Below are 20,264 nucleotides of genomic sequence, written 5' to 3'. Positions count from 1 at the left end.
CAAGGTGGGCCATTTCCAGCACAAATACAGGTTTTCTCACTCCCCCACCCCCATACACACACAAACTCACTCTCCTGCTGGTAATAGCTCATCCAAAGTGACCACTCTCCCTACAATGTGCATGATAATCAAGATAAACTTGGATTTGTGCTGGAAATGGCCCACCTTGATTATCATGCACATTGTAGGGAGAGTGGTCACTTTGGATGGGCTATTACCAGCAAGAGTGAGTTTGTCTGTGGGGGGGCGGAGGGTGAGAACCTGGATTTGTGCTGGAAATGGCCCAACTTGATGATCACTTTAGATAAGCTATTACCAGCAGGAGAGTTGGGTGGGAGGAGGTATTGTTTCATGGTGTCTGTGTATATAATGTCTTCTGCAATTTCCACAGTATGCATCCGATGAAGTGAGCTGTAGCTCACGAAAGCTCATGCTCAAATAAATTGGTTAGTCTCTAAGGTGCCACAAATCCTCCTTTTTTTTTTATTAATGGTAAACTGGATTGCCTGCTTTTGACTACAATGGAAATGGTTTGTAGTTCCATCCTTATTATAATTTGCTCTAGTTTCTGTTCTTATTAGAAACTTTTGCCACAAGCATAGATTAATGTTGTGCTGTTTCTCCTCTAATCTTTGTTATGCTAATCAGCATGGAGTAAGAATGAAAATGCAACCATTAAAACTGAGACTTCATCTTCAACATATGTTTTTACGATGAGAAAATACATAACTATACCAATCCTGCATTTTAATAAGAGCATTTCACTGAAGTCTGAACTAGCTGCCCATAAATTAATTCAGCAGTATATACAGGGTATCTGAGACACAGACAGCATGTTATCCATGAAATCATAAATTCATTGTGTAATTGTCCCCACAGATGGGGGTTGGTCACTAGACAGCTATTTTACACTATACCTCTTCAGATACCTGGGAGCAGTTTAGATATAATGCAGATCAAATTCTGAATGCACTTCATCTTCTGGGCCCCATAAGCTGTAGCATGTGTTTGTGTCCACAATAACAATAGAATCGTAGAAGTGTAGGACAGGAAGGGACCTCAATAGGTCATCTAGTCCAGTTCCCTGCACTCAAAACAGGACTAAGTAATAACTGGACCATTCCTAACAGGTGTTTGTCTAACCTGTTCTTAAAAACCTCTAGTGATGGAGGTTCTACAACCTCCCTAGGCAATTTCTTCCAGTGCTAAAGTACCCTAACAGGAAGTTTTTCTCCTAATTTCCAACCTAAACCTTATTTGCTGCAATTTAAGCTGCTGCTCTATACTCGGAGGTTAATAAGAATAATTTTTCACCCTCCTCCTTATAACCTCTTATGCACACACTGTTATGTCCCCCCCCCAATCTTCTCCAGACTAAACAAACCCATTTTTAAAAAATCTTTCCTCAAAGGTCATGTTTTCTAGACTGTCATGGTGCTGACTCACCACCACAGCGCCTCCTGCTGGTTGTGCTGGGAATTAGTTCTCTCGGACCACCAGGGCACCCTTTACTAGCAGTGTCTCACTCGCCATTACTTCCACTTCTTCCACCATCTGGACCCACGTAGGTCCTGGACCAGAGCGTCCTCTTCGGGACATGGCCTTCCGGCTGTGCCCTACCCTGCTGTCTCCCGCCTTTCGGGGGACAGGCGGTCCTCAGTCCTTCCACTTGCCTCAGTGGCTAACTGCAGTCTCTAGTCTAGGCCCTGGCTTCAGGGGCAAACTGCAGTCTGGATTTAGGCTACTGCTACTTGCCAAAGAGGAGAGTGAAAGGGGGCGGGGGAGGGCGGCAGACCTGGGCCTGACTACTACTCTGGGTCCTGACCCAGGGACCCTATAGTTGGCAGCCACTTACTGCCCCTCCTCCTAGTCCCACTGCCTACTCTCCCTGGGCTCTCCCAATAAACCCTTTTCTGATTGGCTGGGTTCTGCACAGCCTCTCCAAGGCTGCCTTAAGCCGCCTTCTGCCTGTTTTGGGCAGCCGCCACACCACACAATAATTTTTGTTGCTCTCTGGACTTTCTCTAATTTGTTCACATCTTTCCTGAAATGTGGTGCCCAGAACTAGACAAAATACTCCAGTTGAGGCCATATCAGCATGGAGTAGAGCGGAAGAATTCTCATGTCTGTCTTGCAATGCTCCTGCTGATACATCTCAAAATGCTGTTGCTCTTTTTGCGACAGTGTTACACTGTCAAGACATCTTTAGTTTGTGATCCACTATAACCCCCAAGCATTCAAAAGTCATGATCCAAAAACAATATATCATGATCGTTTAAACGATCATGAGTTTTGGGTTGGTTTTTATTTATATGGCTTTTTAACATTTAAGCTTCATGTTTTCAAGCTTTTCTTCACAAGAATAAAACAAGAAATCTTCTTTTAAAATAAAAGCAGAGATTATCGTATAATCTCTCAGGGAACTGGGGCTTCATGGAGAACACCAGATATTGTGAGGCTTGCAATAAAAATGGCAAGAATTGGCTACACTTCAATAAGCACCCACATGCACAGTCCAAAAGAACAGGTTTACTACAGTGGTTCTCAAACTTTTGTACTGGTGACCCCTTTCATGTAGCAAGCCTCTGTGTGACCCCCCCCTTATAAATTAAAAACACATTTTTTTTTATACTTATACCATTATAAATGCTGGAGGAAAAACAGGTATTGGGGTGGAGGCTGACAGCTCGCAATCCCCCATGTAATAACCTCGCGACCCCCAGTTTGAGAGCCCCTAATTTACTAGGACTGACTGAAAGGAAAGACTGAAAGTACACCAGGTATAATGGTTTAGTTACAACAAAAATTAACATTCCATGCCAAGATTTTCAGCATTCCAGACTTTCAGTGATTTTTGGGTATCACAGCTTGAGAGCTCTTAAGGGGATTGATTTTTTTTTTCAGAGGGTCAGTGTTTAGCAATCAGTCCCTATTGTGCCTTTAAGTCACCATTCCCACTGAGGGTATACCAGATGCGTGCTGCCCCAATGAGAGCTTCAGCATGCATTGTGTATGAATTGGACAAATGCTTCCCAGAGTTATGAGTGGTGTAATGATGCCATGGCCCTAGTATCGCCTTGAAAATGGTGCAGGATCTGCTCTTTAAGCAGAGGAGGAGCAGGCCTGTGATCACCTTTTCTTTGGGAAGAACCCAAAGTAGTTTGCCTTGCATAGCCCTTTCACTAGATTCAGATTGTGCCTGGTCCCCGTATAGAGAAGCCTCTTGCATTCTATCTCCTTCATATACTAGCACAGGGCTGGACAGTCTAGTCGTGTGTGTGTATATATGACAAAAGTCTTGTATATCTGGAACAAAAGACTGGGATTTTGTTCACTTTATCACAAATGTGCAGTTCAGTATACAACCACAGATTTGTTACAGAAGTCTGGATTTCAGCAAATGACTTGCCATTGGGGCCTAGTTTTCAAATATGAGTGCTGTATTAAAGTTTCCAGAGTGTGAGCTTAGGCATGTAAAAGCAAACATTCTGATAGAGACAAAGTGAATTTATTTGAAAGTTGGGTTCAGTTTAGTTAATTATATTTCCCTGGATGGAAAGGTATTTCTCAAAGTACCCATTTCTGGAAGATGACTTCCAACCATGAAGCATGGAAATTAATAACAAGTAGCCTGCATAAAGGTGCTGATATCTAACTTTGGTCCTACATGCATTTTGGTTGTATTTCTATTCTATATTAAATCTTAGACATTTTATAGGCAGGAACCACTGCAATCAACAAGATAAATGAAAGCATTATCTTTATAAATGTTATCAGAAATAAGTAGTTTTGCTAGTACCTGGGATAGGAGGCCAAGAGTTAGTTTATAGGCTTTTTTAATATCTGTTTAAAAAAAACTCATTACTTTTGCTGTTAAACTCTGATCTTGGATTTTCTTCTTTTCTGTAATTAATTGTTACTAATCCCACACTCCTTTTAGCAACAAAAATCAGTTGCAATGTGTTTTCCAATACACAGAGTGTTTGTTTCTATTCTGATTAGGAAAGAATGTTTTTACATTAATGCTTAAACTGGCATCCAGGGACACCGCTCCCTACCCCTCCTCGCGGCTTCCATGCAGGAAAGGGTGTTCCTCCACCTGCTGCGCCACACATCCCCTCTCTCTGAGACCCCTGAATATGGAGCTCCACTTCCCACCCCACATGCATGAGCAAGAATGATGAGCTTGTTCAGATCTCTGTTGGGCTTTGCAAGGCCTTAGGGAAGAGGTTGGAAGATCACTAGTGGTCCCATAATGCTCGCCTTTCTCATGACCTTTGGGAAGCAGACCCTCAGTAGCTCCCTTATTCTTGCTCTTGTCTAAAGAGCAGCATCCTGCTGTTCCCATTCTCCATATCGAGTGGCAAGGAGGAAGAACAGGCTTCCTCCCTCCACTCCAACATGGACAAAGGGTGGCAGAACAATCTCACCTCCCTCTCCTAAACAGTAGAATTAATGGACTATTGGAAATAGAAGGCTTAGACCTAGATCTGGTCAGTACTTGGAATTCATGTTCCACAGGAAATTCTGAAACTTCAATGACTTTTTGTTTTAAATTGGAACAAAATAGTCCAAATGTTCTGTTTTGACTTTGATTCAACTTTAACAATATAATTTAGTACTATGTCATATCACGACATGTCAATCTAGATAAAACATTTCATTTTGAAATTAGGCCTTAATTATTTTTGAATTATAATATAACCATATAATTGATTTGTATTCTAACTGGTAATATATATAACTGAGTCTAAATTAAACAAAATGAAACATTTTGATGGTCCTGAATCAAAACAAATTTTTTTTTCCATGGAAAATCTCAAATTTTCAGCTTTTTGTTCCAAACTAGAATGACATTTTGTTTTTAAACGTCTGAAGTTCTGGTTCCTGACCGACGCTACTAAACTATAAAACTATTTTTACATGATCCCTTATGAACAGCTTGCAGAATTTCAGAATGAGATGAATGACGGGATGGAAGTCTGTTGCTTTTCTTGTCTCCCCCCCCACAAAACCCCTATTCTCTGATACCATCGGGCAATATAAATTCTTCAGTATAGCTGATACAGTATTGCAGGTCCATATACAGTATAAAGTACTAACTATGCTGAAAATGCTGTGGCATGAAAAGTGAAAGACCTAAACACAGAATAGCAATTGTTGCCTGAGAACTCTCGAGGTACAACATAGACATAGACATCGCTGCTCTCAGCAAAACAAGACATGCAGATGAAGGCCACTTGAGGGAAGAGGGTGGAGGTTATACTTTCTTCTGAAAAGGAAAACCAGCAAGTGACAGGCGAATACGTGGTATTGGCTTTGCAATAAAAAACCTTCTAGTCAACTGCCTGACTGAGCTCCCCATTGGCATCAATGAGCGCCTTATGACCCACCACATCCAATCAGTCAATAAGTCATTTGCCACTATCCTCAGGGCATATGCATCAACTCTTGAATCTGAAGAAGAATACAAAAGCCTAGGGTTAACTCTGAACATTGGCAAAACAAAAGTTTTCCACCAGCCAGCTCCCAGTCAATCATCAGACCTAGCAAGGAAGATCTATGTCGACAAGGAAGAACGGGAAAATGTAGAATATTTTACATATCTTGGCAGCCATCTCTCACAGAGGGCAGACATAGATCTTGAGATTCAGCACAGATTTCGCTGTGCCAGCCATGCCTTTGGCAGACTGTCTTGCTGGTGTTTAACAATCTCAACATCAGAACACATGCTAGACTTTTGAAGCCCAACTCAACTCTATGGCTGTGAGACATGGGTGACCTACAGAAAACACGTGAAAAACCTGGAATGCCAGCACCAGCATTTTCTTCGGAAGATCCCCAACATAAAGTGGGAGGAACACCGCACTAATGTCAGTATCCGCACAGAGGCCATCTTCAATGTTGAGGCCCTGATTATCCTGCGTCAGCTGAGGTGGAGTGGGAACTGTGTGCACATGCCTGATGTACACTTAACAAAACAATTGCTGTGCGCCCAACTCACCAAAGGAGAAAGGAAACAGGGAGACCAAAAAAAAATGCTTTAAAGATACCCTCAAGATAAACATCAAGAGATGTGGCATCAACACTACACACTGGGAGACAGCAGCTGAGAATAGGGGTAATTGGCAAAGACTTGTCAGAGAAGGAATGTCCACTTTTGAGGAAAATCACCTTGCCCTTGTCGCAGAAAAACCCAGGAAAAAAAAGGAAAGACAACTGTCACGCAGCAATCATGGCCCAACCATGTCTTCCAACACCACCTGCAATGTCTGTGGCTTAAGAATCGGACTCCTCAGTCACCAAAGGACCCATGGAAAAATAAAACCTGTGAAAGAGATAATCTTCAACTTCGAGGGATCACAGACGATGATAGTATAAAGTTCTAACTATGCTGACAATGCTATGGCACGCTGGCTTTTCAGCTCACAGCAAAATATTCTTACTATTTATTTTTGAAACCTTGACAACATGCTTGGTAATGTACCAACCATAACATAAAGGCCGCCCCTGTGTCAAAGTGTCTACAGTCTAAAATGCAGATGTTAAGAAGGTTAGCATAGTAGGGAGAAGTGGTGGTAACTTGCTCTTTTTTTTTTATTAATCTTGCAAAAATAATGAGCCATTTTGTCTTGGGGCACTCTGCAAGTTTCAGTGGTGATTTTGAAACAAAGAACCTAGGTCACTTGATAAAGGCAATGTCACTACAGGTGGAACTTTCTAAAGCACCTGCACTATAGGTCAAATGGCTGAATTTGGCTTGTCTGTCTGTAAATACAATTTTAGACATTTGCTGGGGGCTTAATACTAACCCCAAACCACAGAGGCCTTATTGTAGGTTACTCTGCCACCTCTTAATAAAGGAAAGGAATAACCAACTGAAGCTGGAAGAGATAAAAATCAACATTTCAGTGTATTTTGTAAGTAGAAAAAATATTGAATATTTTACATGTGACTTACCTTCCAAAACCATGTTGGAATTTATTTGTGTGACATTGGAGTATTAAATCAGGCTTTATTTACTTGGGAAAACTAAATTCCAGGCCCCTTCCCCACATTCCAAATATGCATAGCTATTCAAAGCACTCTTTAGTGTACACACAGAGCCTATAGCACTCTGCAGTCCTGTAATCATTGAAATAGAATTAGGGGCCGACCACAGAATTTACAGCTGTCCACAGAATCTACAAAAGTCTGAGCGAGGAGGGTGAAAGTAGCCTCTGGTGTCTGGTAGTACAAGAGGCTCTGAGGTATCACTCTTGCTTCTCCCTTTATCTGGTGGCCAGTGGTGAGTTCAATTTCTCCCTTCTATGTGGCAGTAGAAACAGCTTCATGAGGGGCTCACCCAAGATGGAGCACTCCCTCTTCTCTCTAGTGATAGCAGGGGTGGCTTAGAAAGGGGAAGGTCTACAAACAAATCCCAACCAATGCTTTGTTGCTGCAGGATCTGCAGTTTGAAGATGCAGTTACCAGCCAGCTGCAAAGATGGGCATAGAGGTTCTGCAGTGATCTGTAGGATGCTGTATGTATCTGTGCTGTAGAGGGACACATTATCTATAGCTTACCCTCCCTCCTGTTCTTTCCCAACCTATTTGGACAGATCTAGCTAATTTAAGCAACCGAAGTTGCTAAGCAACCAAATTACTGTCTGCATCACACAGAACTCTCTACCTTGAGCCAGATGTTGAAATGTTTCCTTGTATGCCTTGTCAGCAAATCAAGAAAATATCTTTCCCATTCAGAATTTTTCCACATGTAATAAAAATCATGTACTAAAAATTTAAATAGGAATAGGAGTTCCTGCGTGGGGTTTTACGGAGGTTTGATTGAGCAATTCAGGGTAAATGCAGCATGCTTTACCTTCTCTCTTTGAGTCAGGTAGTATCTCCCCCAGAGTCATCTTATACAGCAGCAGGTCACGTCATAACACCACATGTTTTGAACCATGGTCAACATGGTTCCCAGTTGACTGACGTCTCCCTGCTCTCACTCAGCATCTCACTGCCAACTGACCACCCAGAGAGACCATGAAACCTCAACTACATCAGGCAAGGCCCACCTTAATCCCTGATGGGAGGAACACCGGGAACTCTGCTTGGGCAGGGCTTTGTATTTAAACCCAAAGAGTATGAGAGAGCTATCTTCACAACTGGGCTTCATCTGGCTGCTGCTTGGACCCCTTGCCTGCTGCTACAGACTCTGACCTGCCTGAGACCCGGTATCCTGACCTTGGGTGACTCGGTCCAGATTAGTGCAACTGGCTTCTGCCTGATTCCTGGTAACCTGAACATGGCTCTACCGAACCATGTTGCTAACTGCTGGATCAGGGTGCCTATGTCCTGGCCATGACCAGGGCACTTTGACAGATCTCTTTAGTTCACACACTTTACCTGCTTCCACTGGTTTGTGTTCACCAGTGTCCTTGTTAATCAAGTCTTGTGTGTGCGCGCAGTCATTTCTACCATGTCAAGATCCACTGTTGTGGTTTTTTTTTTTTACTGACTCTTAAATGTATATTTACATGCATTTGCCTGGGGGTCCTCTCATGAATCAGTAACTGGATAAAAAGACAGGAAACAAAGGGTAGGAATAAATTATCTGTTCTCTGAATGGAGAGAGGTAAATGACCATGTCCCCCAGGGATCTGTACTGTTCAAATATTCATCAATGATCTGGAAAAAGGGGTAAACAAGTGAGGTGGCAAAATTTGCATATGATACAAAATTACTCAAGATAGTTAAGTCCAAAGAAGACTGTGAAGAATTACAAAGGGGTCTTACAAAACTGGGTGACTGGGCATCAAACTGGCAAAATTCAGTGTTAAGTGCAAAGTAATGCACATGGGGAAACATCCATCCCAATTATACATACAAAATGATGGGATCAAAATTAGCTGTTACCACTAAAGAGAGAAATCTTGGAATTGTGGATAGTTTTCTGAAAACATCCACTCAATGTGCAGTAGCAGTCAAAAACGCTAACCATTTAGAAACCATTAGGAAAGTGATAGGTCAGACAGAAAATATCATGCCACCATATAAATGCATGGTACTCCCACACCTGGAATACTGCATGCAGTTCTGGTCACCCGGTCTCAAGATATATTCGAATTGGACAAGGTACAAAGAACAAAAAAAATGACTGGGGTCTGGAACAGCTTCCATATGAAATTGAGAGATTGAAAAGACTGGGCCTGTTCAGCGTGGAAAAGAGACGACTAAGGACGGATATGAGAGAGGTCTATAAAATCATGACTGGTATGGAGAAAGTGACTAAGGACGTGTTATTTACCCCTTCACATAACACCCAAACCAGAGTTCACCCACTGAAATTAATAGGCAGCAGGTTTAAAACAAAGTACTTCTTCACACAATGCACAATTAACCCGTGCAATTTGTCAGGGGATGTTGTGAAGACCAAAACTATAACTGAGTTCAAATGAGAAGTTCATGGAGAATATTAGCTTGGCTATTAGTCAAGATGACCGGGGTGCAACCCCAGGGTCTTCGTGTCCTAAGTCTCTAACTGCCAGAAGTTGGGACTAAACAACAGGGGATAATCACTTGATTTAATCCCTTGTTCTCATCATTCCCTCTGAAGCATCTGGCACTGGCCAGTGTCGGAAGATGGGATACTAGGCTAGATGGACCATTGGTTTGACCCAGTCCGGCTGTTATATTTATGTTCACCCTTCCCTTACTTGTCACTTGTACAGTGCTGTGCTGCTCCTCCACTTTTGTGACATGCATCCGCCCCTCCTCTTCTGTCCCCTGACAGGTATCGGGTTTTAGGCATGCTAATCAGTGGAGCCTGATCCTGAAGGCATGCTCTGAGGACATCTACATGATCAAGCCCTGCTGGCAACCAAGAGAATGGGAGTGGGGAACACCTAGTCTGAGACTCCCGCTTTGGAACAGCGAGGGCTTCAGCTTGTGGTAGAGCTCCAAGCAGCTGATCAGCTGTGAGGTAGCATTAGGGCTTAGGTGCCTTTGCAAATGCTGACCCACAGTGGGGGAGGCAGCAGCTTATGGTTTTGAGCATGTCAATGGTGCCCAGATCAGAGGTTCTCAAATTGTGGTCCGTGGACCACCTGTGGTCCGCGAGCTCCATTCAGGTGGTCTGTGGATAGTTCCCTCTAAGGTGTGCACCTGGGTGGCCGCACAAGAGAGAATGAAGGGCCACCAACCTAATTAGTGGGGCCGCGCAGCATGACTCCACTAATCGGGTGCCTGGACCATGGAGAAAACAAACATGTAAGGTGAAGTGGTGGCCTTGGAGGGAATAGGGGGCTGTGGGGTGGGGAGGGGGCAGTGGGGTGAGAAGAGGGGGTGGGGGGAATTTGGGACGTGCAGAGCTGTGGTGGCCAGAGAAAGAGGCAACTTTCCCCAGCTCCAGGGCTGTGGCTTCTGGGGAAAGACACCCCTCCTTCACAGCCCCAGCTCAGGGGCTGTCACGGTGGGGGAGAGAGGGCACATCCATCGCATTAGAAAGGTAGATACTGATATTAAAATATGAGTTGAGTGCTTTTTTTTGTGTGTAGAACAAAAAACATTTTTTAAAATCACTTTTATCCAAAGTGCTTTACAATAGCTAATGGTGTGAACAACATTTGGAACATTAAGTGGTCTGTTGAGACCCTCAGCAATTTTCAAGTGGTCTGCAAAAATAAAGTTTGAGAACCACTGGCCTAGATGATGGGTTTAAGACTGATGATGATGAACTAATGAGGAAGTTAGGCATTTAAGTACCTTTGTGAATTTGTCCCTAAGCACCCATGCCTCCTAGTGAAAGGCTAGAACTGAACACGTGAGAGACCTGCCCAAAATGGGACTGTCAGCCATGAGTTTTAAATATCTCAAATGATGGGGAAGATAACTATTCTGGTAATCTTGGAAGGTTATTCCACAATTCCATCATTAGGAAGTTTGCCCTGAAATCTGGTTTAAATTTCCTTATTTTCGCCCATTTCTGCCCTTTGATATTTGGCAGCTCATAGTTATATTAAAGCATGACCACTGAAAGAATTGTAAATCTGATATGATATAAACAGTGTAAATCTATGAACTGCACGAAGGAACAGCTAATATATAGAGTGCATACACAGAACATAGGGCCACTTTTTTTCACTTTGGCTCAAATCCTCTGACCCAAGTTTGGGTTGCAGAAAGCCCTACACGCTCCAAAAAGCATGAGATTCCACATCACAGAAAGGGGCAGAATGCAAAAAGTATGTGTGCACACACAACTGTTTGTCCGATATGCTGCTAAGCACAGTTTTAGTAGACCCCAGCAGGAATGGGGGTGGGCCACAGGAAAGATGGGTGGATCTATGACTACGCAATCTACCAGTCATTTCCACCTGCTATGAGTGTAGGGGTTTGGTGTACATGAAATGGGCTGCTGCAGCAGCCCTGAGGTTGTAGTAGTAACTCCAAAGCAGTTTTTGCTGCTACTCTTTGGCCTGGGAGAGAGGATTCCTCTCACCAAGTTTATTCACGTAGTATGCAGCAGGAATCAATACATATTTCTGTAATTGTAACCTACTCCAATTTGTATTATTTGACTTATGAAATTAAAGCGTATTAAGCATTGAGATTTGAGAAATAGAAAAGAAATGTGGAGGTTTAAATCTTTAATCCATTTCTAATTTTTGTAACTTAGAAAATATCTAATGCTTAGAAAGTGCATGGCAAACACAATATTCTTTGTATTTTAAAAATGGAAAACCTAACTAAAATCACCTGTCTGTTTTGAATATTTGCTGGAATTTAGCTACTAATTGAAAATAAAATGACCAATTTATTATAAAACTGAAAATATTATATTTAAGCTTCAGGAGATGCAGCTTTTATCTAAGCATATTTTTAATCTCCATCTGACACATTAAATAGCCATCTGCAATGCAGATAAGACTATATTTGCATGCAAAACCTGAATTTTGCATGCAAAATAATGCAAAAAAATTTGCATTTCCTTCCTTCTGTAATAGTTCTGATACAATCCCCTCACACAGATTCATTAACTGCAGAGAATTTTTTAGAAAACTTGAGGTGAAGTATCTTTGTATGTGATGCTCCAGATATTCCAGGGCCTTTCATCATTTTGGTTTACACAGTGTTTTCCCACTTGACAGAGGGTATAGGTTTGGTCACATTGAATTAATCCATCAGCAAATGCAGTCTGTGCAACTTAATTTGGAGAGAAGGGGGGAGGGGAGGGATGATGTTAATAAGCTTAACTTCTAGGCAGTGCAGCTTCATTTAAGAAAATATTCCTGGGAATCTGAATTAGCTAGCTCTTTGCAGTTTAGAAATTCAAAAACCCAAGTCTTCATAGAAAATCATTAACCTTTATGTTGGGCACTTAGGGATACTTACTGTAAATTAACCTGTTAAATAAACACTGACCATAATAAATTAGAACTCTTAACAAGCAGAATTTTTGATATCATTCATTATCAAAGCAGATGTCTTGCATATGTGGAATATTTCTGAACTGTCAGTGTTCCTTGTCATCAGAAAAAGGTTCTAATGAAGCTTATTGACACAGACCAGCAAATATTTCATTGTTACAGCAATAAATTGAGAAATATGTTCATATATCTGTTTATGAAACACATTAGGGCAAGATCAGTCAGGAAGTTTATTTAGTTGTTGACTTGAAAATGGGTGATTCACGAGCGATCCAAATTCTTGGCATAGTTATTTCACAACTATGGTAATCATGTTTGGCATGTTCAGAACACACATGCTAGTTATATTTGATTCAGAACCTGGTTACTGCTCTTAAATGAAGAAAAACTGAGTTTCTCCATTATATTACTTGTTCCAGCCCCTCCCAAAAAATTTTTAAAAAATCCACAGCTATTAACCAGAAAATATCAGGATGAACATCTAATATTAAGACTGAGTCTCAAAAACGTAACTTCAAGTATTAAGTAAACGTTTGTATATCCTAATTCTTTCCTGTAATCAGTGCACGTGTATTTGAAAATGTACTACAGCATACGACTGCAGTAATTAAAATATTCTAAAATACTATTACTGTAGAATGATAGAATAGAATATTTTGCCTGCCTAATACATAGTATGTATGTAGTCTGTATTTTTGAATATCTACACATATAATACGCACACATCCTCACAACACCTCTGTGGGGTAGGAAGATCATAATCACTATTACGATTTTACTGATGGGGAAGCAGACATGCATCAGAATCATTTAAGTGAATTGCCCTAAGATCACCAACTTGCTATAGGCTTTACATAGAGTCTATAGTTGATCCATGATTAGCATTTGGCTCCTAGCCTCATGCAGAACCCACGAGATCATAAAAAGAAAAGGAGTACTTGTGGCACCTTAGAGACTAACCAATTTATTTGAGCATGAGCTTTCGTGAGCTACAGCTAACTTCATCAGATGCATCCGATGAAGTGAGCTGTAGCTCACGAAAGCTCATGCTCAAATAAATTGGTTAGTCTCTAAGGTGCCACAAGTACTCCTTTTCTTTTTGTGAATGCAGACTAACACGGCTGTTACTCTGAAACCACGAGATCATGTTGCTCTTCTAAATATCTCTAAACAAACCTGGTAATGTAACGTTGTTCTGTGAATGTTATTGGACACCTGGAATTGCATCCTTTTTTTAGAAGGGTTGATCATTAGAAAATGCCTTTTGTATTCAAACACTCCTGTTTGAGAATGGGACATAACTTTTCTAAACCCATTTAGCCCATGCCTATATCTTTCTTTTTACTGCCACCAGCTGCTGATAGGTCTCCCAGACACAGCTGACCGCAATGGGCCGAGCTGAGAGCAAGATCTTACACAGTGGAACTTTGGCTTCAAGCCAATTCATACCAGCTGAGGTTCTGGCCTTGTGTAATATTTGCCTCTTAATTTACCTCAATGGAAACACACTATTATTGATGCTATATATATGTGTGCCCCACATATAAGGGCCAGATTTTGCCAATTTGCACCAGCTGAGGATCTGGTCCATTAATGTTTCAGTGCAAAAGAAGAGAAACTGCAGGGATACAAAGGACAAAGCAGTTGTCAAAACCAAAAGTGTAATTCTATGGGAGAAATAAGTGACATACATACAAGACAGTATACTCTTTTTAACTTTAACTGCTGCTATTGATATTAATAGCATAAGATGTGTAATCTTAATCATTAATTGTTCTAATACAATACCTGTGTTTCATATATTTTAATGCTAATCTTGAAAAGCTGTAGATTATTTATCTAACCTGTTTGATTATTCATGTGGTCTAGATCTGCCTGTTACATTATTTCAACTTTAAAATAATGTTCTGCTCATTAACTTAGCCAATGTTAAGGTTTCCTAGCAACACACTCTAGATAAACTGTACTTCTGCATCCCTGGGGTCCTTAAAATAATCTGCAAAGCTGTATCTATACTAAGGTTTGATTTTTTTTTTTCTTAAACAAAAGCCCCAAACCAAAACACAACACCCTGAGATATCTACAACTGTTAAAGTATTTAATCTATGCTATAATGCATTTTAAATTAAAATATTCACATGGTGGTATGGAAATGACTTCAAATTTGGATAGCAGGTCTTTATTGTTATTTACTAGTTTATTTTTTTATATAGTGTCAGTGGTGTACATGGTACTTTAGAAAGCAAGAGATTAATTTTATCTACCCATTTACCCTTAAAACAGCTGGCATCTTAAGAGAAAGCAGCAGCAGCGTTGCTCACTTGAGTATTCGAAGAAATGATATACAGTCGCTTCACTGTGTGGTAGAATTAATATGCCTACTATCATTCTCGCAAGGTTGCTATGGAAATTCCAAATGCTTTCAGTTTTAATACTCTGAGATTAGGGAAATCACACAGGGCTCAATTCTGCCTCCTTTACTCTCTCACTTAGTAGTACCTTACTTTGCAATTATTCCCATTTATTTGAATAGACCCTCCCAATATGGGTTGGCCCAGAGTCCCTCCAATCTGGGGGGAATATTAGGAGGGGCATTCTGTGTCAGACATGTATTTAATTTGTCAGACCATTGTGTGGTAGGAGCATCCATAGTCTTTCCTGCCCTGATGAACGAGGTCAATCAGTCTTTCTGTCCCATCCCTATGATGGCCCTTCCTTCAGATTAGAGGCAACGGCATGGCTTTGTTTCATTTTCTCATACTAATCTCCACATGATAGTGATGGGAGAAGGAAGAGAAGGGGCAGGTGGCTATTGGTGATCTAATCTGGGAAATGCTGATGGAATATAGTATCTTATTATTTTTTTTTCTAATAGTCCCTGAATTTTTTCGTCAGGGGAGGGGGATTGTAGGCCACTGGTCATCTTAGGCCCCTCACTTATCTCTTACAAGAACATAACAAACCATGTCACATACTCATACAGATGCTACAGTCGGCAGTGGAAGTTGAACCGCAGAGCTTCATCACCAAAAATACAGGCCACTGTCACTTGTGTTAAAGGAGAGTTCCTTTAGCAGTTGGAAGGTAAGAGGCTGTATAGTCATTGGGCCAGCGGGGTTATGATTATGCTCACTAGGCTTGTGTATTACAAGAATGTGTTCTGTTGTGCCAGTGACATTCTTACAAGCCTAGGCTACATGTTTATGGGATTAAAATTTGACACATGGCATTTGTTTAAGCCATAGCTTTGTTTAAGCTCTCCTTTGCATAGGGAAGTGTATTTCCATTTATTTGACTGAGGCCTTCACTCTAAATTTAGACCATTCTCATGTTAAATGTCTCCTAACTATAGGGACGTGACCTGAATTTTAATCGGGTGATATAACTGAGTCTCACCATTAGCTTACAGTGAAATAATGTATTTGGAACATGGAATCCCAATAAAATTACTGATAATCAGAAGTCTTATCTGTGCCATTAAGGCATGAGACCAATACTTCATGCAGTGAAGAAGTGCAGGAATAGAGGCAGTAATGACAGATGGTTTTATCTGCAGACAGGACAGAGACACATGTCCCCAACACAGGCACATGTAATAAGGATCTGCAGGTACATGCAAGGGATTGGAGCTAGGGCCCAGCCTCTCTATCACAAATCTCCCAACCAGGCAGTTTTGCTTGAAATGGACATGTGTGCTGCTTAGAAACTGATCTCTTGTTTTTCTCCCACAAATGTTACGGGGAGGAGCAGGGAATCTGAGACACAGTAGTGCTTGTTGAAGCCGAAGACTAGGAAAGGAAGGGAAAAATACAGAAAAAGGCTTCACATTTTGCTTATCATGAAGCAAACTTAAAAATGTTTCCACGTGGCAAGCTGGTGCGATGACTCAACAGAAGCTAAACAGCAGTAATCAGCAAAGATTTTTCAGCAGGGACAACCTGTTTCAACATAAATCAAACCATGTAACCATAAGCAAAAAAAAATTACTAAAAGATTTCCGGACCCCAGGTTCACCTCACACCTGGGTTTGGAGCCATGCTTTACCACAAGCATTCTCCACATTCTGCCCCTCCAGAAGCCATTCCTACAGCTCTTCCTTTTGAATGGTGAGAGAAGTGAAGGTGAATGGGGAATGGTGAGAGAAGTGAAGCTGAGGTTCATCTCTTGTGCAGTGGTGATGAGGTAGTGCCCGTGTGCTCCTTTATCAGAGGTACACAAATAGCAAAACAAGTGCTTTCATTCTAGCCATAGGAACATAAGATATTCCATACTAGATCAGACGAGTGGTGGTCCATGTAGTCCCATATTCTTGTTATAGGGGGGGCTGGAAGCCCAGACTACTAAGGTTGCCTAATACTTCCTATTAAAAGAACCTGTTGATACTTGCTTATAACTCTCTTCCAAGCTGTAACCATTTGGGTTATTTTTTTTTTTCTTGTTGGATGTCTGTTTCAGGCTAAATCTTTCTGGGAAATTTCAGTCAAAATGGTTCAGCATTTCCAAGAACAAGGCTAGGGAAAATACTAGCCCATGCACCCTCCCTCAACACTCCTAAAAACCATACATTGCACCTCATTCCTCCTCTACCTCCTCTTGCCCCCCGCCATGCATGTGGTACATCGCTAGAACTCACTCTGAATCCCCATGTACTTCCCTCCCCATGCACACAGTGGCTACTCAGAGCTATGGCACTATAGAAATATATAAATATAATTTAATAAAATGAAAATGAAACTTAAAAATACTGGAACTCTGGGTTGAGGAGCTTGCAAGGAAAGCTGGTAAACTCCTGCCTCCAGAGCCAAGTGGTTTGCAGTTCCTTTCTTCTGAACTAACTATCAAAATGTCTCTAGGCCACCCAAAAAGTCATAAATTCCAATGAATAGCTAGGCCTGCATTCAGCCTAAACAGATTTCAAAAGCAATCTGGATAGCTCTTCCAGTTAGAGAGTGTTGGCTGACTTTTCCAGAACAACAGGGGTGCTAGAGTAGGGAACATCTGAAACTGCTCCGGCAGAGTTCCTAAGCTCTGCCAGATCAAAGTGGAAGAGGAGTCCTGGACTGAATCAATGGCTGGAGGAGCAGGGGTGCTAGCAGGACTGGGTATGGTAAAAGGGGACCAGAAGGCAAGGGCAGAGCTGATTGAGGGATGCCATCGCCATCTGCAAAGCACTATCCTACTGCGTGAGTTACAGCCTTCCTGTCATTGGGACCCATTTTCCAGCCACTCCACTCCTGCTCCATGATCCCCCTGCTTCAGGAAAAAGCTTCATGGTGTGGGCTTGTGGGTCTTGGAGACTTTGCTAGTGGAGCTTGCAAACTCCCTGTCAAGTGTCCACTTAGGTAGCTACACACACATGCATCGCACATCTGTATTTGAAGTGACATAACTTAGTTTTCACACACAAGTGTTTTTGTTTACCACTACCATTACAAATAACACCGCTGGTTAGTATAACTGACAGAGATTAGAGAGGATATTTTTGTTCATGTATTTACTTTGTCCATTGGAGAACAATTAAATACTGAGTTTCACTGTTTCCTCTGTTTAGTCAGTTTTCTCAACAGTTTGGGTGGATCTTACATAACAGGGATAAGAGAAAATGATTGTAAAACCACAACATTTGTAAGGGAGACTTACGGGTAGGCATAATATCTGAAACTACTTTTAGCTCACTTTTCTTTAATAAAAAAAAAGGCTACATGTGAAGTTGATGTGCCTTGCTTTAAGGGTTTGAGCCAGTGGCCACTGAAGTCAATGAGAACTGGACAGTGAAACTTAAAGACTTGACTTAAAATATTTTGCTGTATATGCAATTTTTACACAGTGAAATCACTGTTAAGTCAAAAACAGTTGTCTTCCAATCAAGAAACTATAATAGGGAGGGACCCTGAAAAAAAACAGAGGAAAAGATAATCCCATAATGTAATGGAAGGAAACATAGTACAATTAGAAGGAAAACAGAATCAGAAGGTAGATACTCTGAGCAGTGGCACCCATTCAAATATTTATTTGGGTGTGGGGGGAATTCTGGTCCCTGTGTACTACGTTGCAATGCCACTCACTGAAATTTGGCTCAGCCACCCATCTGTCTTCTGGAGGGGCAGCCAGGTCAGCTTTCAGTGTTGTTGCAACCACACAGCTGGAGTATCTATTTAGTATGGAAAACTGCTTAAAAGTGTATGGGCCATGCCCCCCAGGTTTTGTGTTTATGGAACTTTGAGTTAAATATCCATCAGACATGGTACACACTAGTTTGATGTGGGAGATATAATTTAATTTTCCTGGTCACTCTATTTGTAAAATTCCTTTTACTCAATAATTTAAAGTGTGGCTTTACATTGAAAAGCAACTGTGTAAAAATGTCTCTCTACTTAACAGCTATGCTCCCTGTGTGGCTATGGAGTCACAGCTGATTATTTTTAGCCCCAAAGTAAGGTTGGTTGGTTTGTGTGTGTGTGGTTTCCCCCTCCCCCACCCACTTTTCCTTTCAGCACAACAAAGCAACACAGCCAGGAGAGCGAGCTGGATTTTCTTATCGATAGCCAACAGAATGGTTTATTAAGGGTCAGGTTTCTGAAGTGCTCAGTACTCATAACTGGGCCAGATTTTCAAAAGTGCTAAGCACCCACCTTTTATCATCAGTGGGAGCTGATGGGTGCCAAACACATCTGAAAATTTGACCACTTATCTACATGCCTAAATGGAGGCTGTTGGGTGCTGAGGTCTTTATCAGTCAGTTACACCAGTGCAACTCCATTGTTGACACTGCATTTGCGGTGTCAAGTGAGAACATAACATGAAGACAGTGGGGTTGCACAGGAGTAAATGAAGCATAATTTTGCCTGCAGAATATATATTAATGGAGGGAGATGGGGGGGGGAGAAAACCCCCAACAGCTTCTCTTTCAGAGCTCATGCTGAGTTTGCAGTCCCAGCAGTTAGAAAAACAATATTTTTATTCATGTAGTGAGCAAGTGACATATAAATTAATTAGATAAATATAGATCCCACACTGAGAATTTCACTTAATCACTTTTCAGCATGGAAACATTCTAGTCTGATAGTATTTGCCAATAGGCAGGAATTTGACTATTTACCACTTGCTGTATTGCATGTATATTAAGTTTCTCTGAACTCTAAAGTTTCTTGAGTTTTTTAGGTTTCTAGCTTATTGGGAGCACTGTAACAGTGCTTTAGTTCACTAATAACCCCACTGGGGCAAGTCCTCACATGGTCTAAAACTGAGGATCTGCCAATTGGCTTCTGGGACTATTTATAAAATAGGGTACTATTCAACATGAGTTAAGTGATCATAACTGGCCCATAATTAGTAGTTGTTGTTGTCAGCCAGGAGATCTGTTCTTTCAAGTATGTCTTTATTGAATGCTTTATAAACTCTCCCATTTTTTAAATAGAGTCTCCTTTGGTTTCCTTCTGTTAGTTCTTTTTCAGAGATCTCTTTAAACTTCAAACCATTTTCAGTCCCTGAGTTGGTTTTAAAAGCCTCTCATGTCCAGAAGGTGCCAAAAATATTCATCTCTTTTGAATGTGGCTTTATCTAGTTCAGACTAATTGGGTTTTTGTCTTATGTTAGGTGACTGCTGTGTTTACACTTTATAAATGTAAATTTTAATGAGTAATGGATTCTTCTAATAACTACTTTCTACATTAATTAAGGTCTTTTCATTATAATGACTGCTGACTCTTTCTGTTTACTGGCTTGCATATTTCATGGTTATCTCATCTTAATGATTGTAGAAGTGGGGTATTAATCACAAGTGAATGGACAGACCTCTGTGGAGCCCTATTGAAGTCAATGATGGGGGATGGTTCACAGAATCGGCGATTAT

This window comes from Natator depressus, chromosome 11, assembly GCF_965152275.1.
Source record: "Natator depressus isolate rNatDep1 chromosome 11, rNatDep2.hap1, whole genome shotgun sequence".
Classification (NCBI taxonomy): Eukaryota; Metazoa; Chordata; order Testudines; family Cheloniidae; genus Natator; species Natator depressus.
Note: the sequence above shows the minus strand (reverse complement) of the source record.